The sequence below is a fragment of the Pongo pygmaeus genome, chromosome 7 (assembly GCF_028885625.2).
Source record: "Pongo pygmaeus isolate AG05252 chromosome 7, NHGRI_mPonPyg2-v2.0_pri, whole genome shotgun sequence".
Classification (NCBI taxonomy): domain Eukaryota; kingdom Metazoa; phylum Chordata; class Mammalia; order Primates; family Hominidae; genus Pongo; species Pongo pygmaeus.
In genome coordinates this window covers 67,295,103-67,302,506 of record NC_072380.2, presented here as the reverse complement: position 1 = coordinate 67,302,506, position 7,404 = coordinate 67,295,103, and positions in this window count along the sequence as shown.

Below are 7,404 nucleotides of genomic sequence, written 5' to 3'. Positions count from 1 at the left end.
CTTTGGCTAGTGCATGGTGCATGCACCCACTGACCTGCGCCCACTGTCTGGCACTACCTAGTGAGATGAACCTGGTACCTCAGATGGAAATGCAGAAATCAGCCCTCTTCTGCATCGCTCATGCTGGGAGCTATAGACTGGAGCTGTTCCTATTCGGCCATCTTGGCTCCTCCGCCGGCTTTGCCCACTTTTTAATGGTGTTTTAAAATTTTTCTCCTGTAAATTTCTTTAAGTTCCTTATAGATTTTGGATATTAGAACTTCGTCAGATGCATAGTTTGCAAATATTGTCTCCTGTTCTATAGTTTGTCTGTTTACTCTGTTGATAGTTTCTTTTGCTGTGCAGAAGCTCTTAAGTTTAATTAGATTCCATTTGTCAATTTTTCCTTTTGTTGCAATTGCTTTTGGTGTCTTTGTCATGAAATCTTAGCCCATTCCTATGTCCAGGATGGTATTGCCTAGTTTGTCTTCTGGGTTTTTACAGTTTTAGGTTTTATATTTAAGTCTTTAATTCATCTTAAGTTGATCTTTATATAAGGGTCCAGCTTCATTCTTCTGCATGTGGCTAGCCAATTATCCCAGCACCATTTATTGAATAGGGAGTCTTTTCCTCATTGCTTGTTTTTGTCAGCTTTGTCAAAGATCAGATGACCATGGATGTGTGGCCTTACTTCTGGGCTCTCTATTCTGTTCCATTGGTCTATGTGGGGAGGCTCATTCTTTATTGGAGCACTATTCACTGCAATGCACCGTCACCCATCTTCCACATGGTATATAAGGAGAATAGAATCATGTTGCTGGTCACATGAACTTCTAGAATGGGATTCTGTGATTGATGATGTTTCTCTTAATTTTATGGATTAGGATATGGTTGAGGCAAAGGGGATTTTTGACAAGTTTTCACTCCTCTCCTTCCAACACTGCTGTGCAGGATCAGAGTGGCCCAGCTTAGCAAGTGCTTACCACTAGAAGCCCTGGTCCTGCTTGTTGCCTTGAATGGAATTCAAAATACAGAGATAGGTCCTGGTCGACCAAACACCTGCTCAACCAATCCTCTTGGTTTGATCCTAGGGAGGGTTAGGAAGAAGTATGTCTCCCCAAAGAAACTGAAGAACCCCTCAACCAGGGAAGAGTCATTTCTGCACCTAACAGTCTCTGTTCTTCTAAGACTGAAATGGATGGCTCTGAGGAAAACCACCAAGGGAAGTGGTCTTGAGTCAGTTTCTTGGGAAGGAGTCAAGCTTTGCCTCTAATCGCGGCTAATTTTTTAACCCATCCGCTTTCTCTGCCTACTCAGTCCTGGGCTTAGTGGGCAATCCCACCCCTCTCTAGATTCCCTCTAACCCTCCAGTCCCAAGGAGCTTCCTCTGATGTGTGCTCCTCCTCCAGCCTATTAGGAGGTGTCTGTGTCCAAGCCCCCAGCTTACTTTTGCAGTGTGACTCCTGTCCACCCCACTGAGAGCAGCCTGTCCTCTCTTCACTGTGTGGTGTCAGGATGCACCTCTCTGACCCTCTTTGGATTCTGCTCCTCAGGGATTGCTGTGAATCTCTCAGGATTCTGCTCTGGCCTGTAACTTGCTTCCCCATGGCCTGTCTGCACACAGTGCTGTATAGCTGTGGGGTTTCTGGACAGCTGCATGATGGGTAAGATTTGGGTCTGACCATGTAAGATGATTGAAAGTGGCCTAATTCACCTCTTTGTTCTTCATTCACCTATTTATTTACTCACTCCCTAATCACAGATTGGTGATGTATTAGGGTTCTCTAGAGGGACAGAACTAATAGGATATATGCATATATGAAAGGGAGTTTATTAAGGAGACTTGACTCACATGATCACAAGGTAAAGTCTCACAATAGGCCGCCTGCAAGCTGAGTAGCAAAGGAAGCCAGTGGTGGATCAGTCCGAGTCCCGAAACTCCAAAAGTAGGGAAGCCAACAATGCAGCCTTCAGTCTGTGGCCAAAGGCCCAAGAGTCCCTGGCAAACCACTGGTGTAAGTCCAAGAATCCAAAAGCTGAAGAACTTGGAGTCTGATGTTCAAGGGCAGGAAGCATCCAGCATGGGAGAAAGATGAAAGCAGGAAGACTCAGCAAGTCTGCTCTTCTATATTCTCCTGCCTGCTTTGTTCTAGCTGCACTGGCAGGTGATTAGACGGTGCCCACCCAGATTGAGGATGGGTCTGCCTCTCCCAGTCCACTGACTCAAATGTTAATCTCCTTTGGCAACACCCTCACAGACACACCCAGGAACAATACTTTGCATCCTTCAATCCAGTCAAATTGACACTCAATATTAACCATCAAAGGTGAGGCCCAGGCATTTCAGTTACATGTTTTTAAAAGATCTCTACAAAATATTTAAAAACTGCCCAGGTGCCAGGTGCAGTGATTCACACCTGTAATCCCAGCACTTTGGGAGGCCGAGGAGGGAGGATTGCTGGAGCCCAGGAAGTTACAATGGGCTGTGATTGCACCACTGCTCTCTAGCCTGGGTGACAGAACAATACCCTTTCTCAAAACAAATAAACAAAAACAAACAAAAACTGTTCAGGCACCTGAGGCTTGAGGGAGATAGTTGGGACAGAGAACTCAAATAAAAGTTGAGTTAGTACTGTCCAAGTGAGAAATATGAGTCAATCTAGTAGTTTAAGCTGAGAAATGACAAAGGTGTGAAGTAGAAAAGTTGGGATAAGATTTAAGACATTTCGATGCCATAATCCACAGGACTTGGTGGCAGATGGGCTATTGGAGAGGAAGGGGTGGGAATAGTTGAAGACAGCACTGGGATTGCCAGCTGGATGTGCCATTTACCATGATGTGTAATGAATAAAGAGAAACGGAATGACAGTGGTTTTATTTCTTTATGTTGAATTTCTTAATGTTGAAATTCAAGCATCTACGGCATGTTTGGGTACTGAAGTCTGGTAAACAACTAAAGTTATCTGTGTGGTGTTAGGGAGATGGTTCAGGGCTGATGATGAACATTATTAATTTATTTAGTTTTTTAATTTGCTTATTCATATGCTTCTAATTTTCAAAATAAAGTTTTTTAAGATTTAGCTATTTTATCTTTTATTGATAAATAATAGTTGTCAAAATAAACCAATTTGAAGCAGATTTCAAAGATACTGGCATACCATAAAACAAGGAATTTTCAGAGTGGAGTTGGCAGTGGAGAACAAAAATGTAAGCCTTAAAAAAAACAAGTCTGTAGGATGCATGGGTGCACACGTGCACACACACACATGTGCATTTACATTTTTCTAGAGGTAGGCTACTCTGAGATTTTTATGAGTTAATGCAAAGAGGAAACACTCGATTCACTGTATTTATGAGACAGAAATACTATGGAGGGTTATGACTATCCTTGGTACTGACATCTGAAAGACGCTTCTTCTATGGGTTTTCATAAAGAGGGCAGCATGTGACTACAGAGAACAAGACTCTTAACAAGATCCACCAAACAAATTTAACACATGTGAGCTTGGGTTTGTCAAAAGTCCTTTAATATAAGCCAGTGGCGTAACACCCAAAGCAATTGTTTTGGGGGAAGATGATGGGATCCAGGCTGACAAGCTATCTGGTTTTTACAAAAACAAAAAATAAAATCTAGACCTAAAAAGATCATAAGCGGTTGCCCATAGGTCCACATCTGGTCAGTAGACATTGTTTGTAATATGTAATTTTTTTTAAAAAAGTAATTATTTGAATTACTGGAAAACATGAAACATTAGTTTTCATAGTCAAAAATCCATTTTTATTTTTGGCTTCTCTTGAACTGTGAGAAGACCTAGTGCCACAGGGCCAGCCTGGCTGTGGTCCCCAGGTTGCCCCAGTCTTTCCTCAATTACGTTACCTGCCTGGCCCCTGCAGATATGACATTGTGATTTCTGCTACAGGGACACATATGGACCACATGCCACTTATAGAATCCTTAATGTGAATTACTCATGACAACTTTAGATAGTAATTGTGTGATAGAGAATATAAGGTTATATTGTATGACAAAAATTTGGAACACAGGTAGGAATATCCATCAACATGTTTTGGTGAGATCTGTATGCTTCAGCTACTCATTGCACTTGAGTTAAAGCTGGTATCTTTTTATGGATTCAAAAAATTGTGTCTGAATGTAATGTCTCTCTCTCTTTACCCTGACATGCAGGGTAAAAATTTTCCTCAGGAAATTATTTTGGATTCCCACTGACACATGAAATATTGTTGATGGAAGTCCCAAATATCTAGGGATTTAACCTTAAATACATTAAATTTAGCAAGAATTGTTGTACATACAGATGGATTTTGATTTTTAGGAGGAGGGCCTGAGTTTATGGCTGTTATTTTTTCTGGAGGTGGAAATACAGCCAGGGCATTGATTATGTGAATGATCAGGGTGCGACAAGGCACTTGGCGGGTTTGGTCATATGTGAGCATTGCAGGGAAATGCGTAGAAGGATTTTAAAGGCAGCACTGATTCAATTAAACTGTTTAGGTGACTGTTGGCTTTGGATTCCCTATTAATTCAACTGAGATCCTGCTCCATGCAGTAGGCGCTGGTATACCTTTGACACTCCTGCACAACCACAAGTGTTTTCTTTGCAAGACTCCTTCAGCAGCCCCGGTTTCCTGCACACTGATTCCAGGTGATCATTTCCCATTGTCTCCTCTTTTTCTGAGTACTCACTTTGATTGTCTGAAAAACTCAGCCATTTCCTCAAGTCTCTCCAGACCCAATCATGCCTTATAAATGTGATTTCTAGGTACAAATCTGTCAGAGGAATTTCCAGTTATTCTCTTAGGTGGTTTCCCTTTTTTCAAAAATTTGTCAGATAAATTCAATTCACACCTACCATAGCTGCCAATTTCTTATTCACTGATTAACTGGTGTATCAGATAAGAATATTCTCAGATAGCTGTGCATTCAGCTACAGCTAATTCTCTTCACTTCCAATATTCTTTGCCTATTTGTTTGGGATCTTAATTATATTACTGTTTTTTTTGTGTGTTTATGGTTTACCAAGACACTTATTTCTTTGTTCTTTACTTTCAAAATGAATTATTAATAATTAATATTTTTATTTAATGCAATAAAGTTACCTTAGTATTTGTTATTTTTAATTGTTATAGGGTGTTTCATTGCGAAGATGTACTCTAGTTTAATTGCATATTGTTTGTTTTTCAGGTATTTCCAGCTTTCCCTGTTATAAACAGCTTTGTATATACATTTTAGGAGATTTTTTTCAGTCTAGTGAGGTTCAGTATTTTTATCAGTTGCTTTTTGCAACTTCGTGTTTCTTCTTGATTATAATTTTTCTCTCTGTCTTAAATTTTAAATAAAATTTAGAAAATATTTCTCACCTTGAGATAATATTAATATACTATTTTTGTAGCTGTACTTTTTTACAGTTATATCTTTAATCGATAGGATCTTGTTTATTGGGGGAACCAGCCCCCAGTATTTCAACATAGGTTCTTTTCTATTTTCTCTAAGTGTCAGCTGGTCTGAGAAATAAAGAGAAACAGTACAAACGAAAGAAATTTTACAGCTGGGTCTCCGGGGGTGACATCACATGTCGCCAGGTTCCATGATCCCCCCTGAGCCGCAAAACCAGCACGTTTTTATTATGGATTTCAAAAGGGGAGGGTGTACGAATAGGGAGTGGATCACAGAGATCGCATGCTTCAAAGGCAATGAAATGTCACAAGGGCAGAGAGGCAGAGTGAGATCACAAGGCCAGGGCAAAACTAGAATTACTGATGAAGGTCCATGTCCCGCTGGGCACACATTGTCATCGATAAACATCTTAACAGGAAACAGGATTTGAGAGCAGATAACCACTCTGACTAGAATTTTGCCAGGCTGGAGTTTCCCAATCCTAACAAGCCTGGGGGCGCTGCAGGAGACCAGGGCATATTTCATCCCTTATCTACAACTGTATAAGCCAGACACTCCCAGAGCGGCCATTTTAGAGACCTCCCCCTGGGAATGCATTCGTTTCCCAGGGTCATTCCTTGCTGAGAAAAGAATTCAGTGATATTTCTCCTATTTGCTTTCTGAAAGAAGAGAAATATGACTCTGTTCTGCCTGACCCCGCAGGCAGTTAGACTTTATGGTTATCTCTCTTGTTCCCTGAAAATCTCTGTTATCCTGTTCTTTTCAAGGTGCCCGGATTTCATATTGTTCAAACACACATGCTTTACAATTTGTGCAGATGACGCAATCATCCCAGGGTCCTGAAGTGACATACATCCTCAGCTTATGAAGATGACGGGATTAAGAGATTAAAGTAAAGACAGGCATAGGAAATTATGAGGGTATTGATTGGGGAAGTGATAAATATCCATGAAATCTTCACAATTTATGTTCAGAGATTGCAGTAAAGACAGGCATAAGAAATTATAAAAGTATTAATTTGAAGAACTAACAAGTGTCCATGAAATCTTCACAATTTATGTTCTTCTGCTGTGGCTTCAGCCGATCCCTCCATTCGGGGTCCCTGACTTCCCGCAACATTTGTTTTTGTTTGTTTTTAGAGATTGGGTCTCACTATGTTGCCCAGGCTGTCCTTGAACTCCTGTGCTTAGGGAGTACTCCTGCCTGAGCCTCCTCCTGAGTAGCTGAGACTACAGGTGTGATCCACTGCACTTGGCTCACAGGATCTTATTTTTGGGTAAGAAGATGTTCTTCGTGGTGAGTCTGTTATCCCAAGACCTTCTAATGAAGAGGCCATTATTTTTTCACGGATTTTAAATTATCATATACTAAATTCACTTATTTAATATGTGTAGACTTTATTTCTGGACTTTTTTGGGGAGACGGGGTCATTGATTTATACATTCCTGTGCTGGTAGCACACTCTTGTGGTTACTCTTACTTAAAACAGTTGGGAGGGCAAGTGGTCTCTCTCTCTGTCACCTAGGCTGGAATCCAGTGGCACCATAACGGATCACTGTAGCCTTGACCTCCTGAGCCTCAGTGATCCTCTCACCTCAGTCTTCTGAGTAGCTGGGACTAGAGGGCATGCCACCATGCCTGGCTAAGTTTTAAAAAGATTTTTTATTTTGTAGTGACAGGGTGTCATTATGATGCCCAGGCTGGTCTTAAACTCCTGGCCTCAAGAGATTCTCTCTCTTTGGCCTTTCAAAATTCTGGAATTACAGGCATGGTCCACTGTGCCTGGTCCCATATAAAGTTTAAAATCATTTTGCAAAGCTTTATAAAAGACCTTTGTGGATTTGTTTGGAATTTTATCATTTTCCTAGATTGATTAGGGGCAAATTGCATTCCTTATTAAATTAAGTTTTCAAATTCAGGATTTTGGTATGCTTTTCTCTTTTAAAAATTCCCCTTAAACATAAATTTTATTTGTTTTCAGATTATAATCACAATATCTACTCACTGTA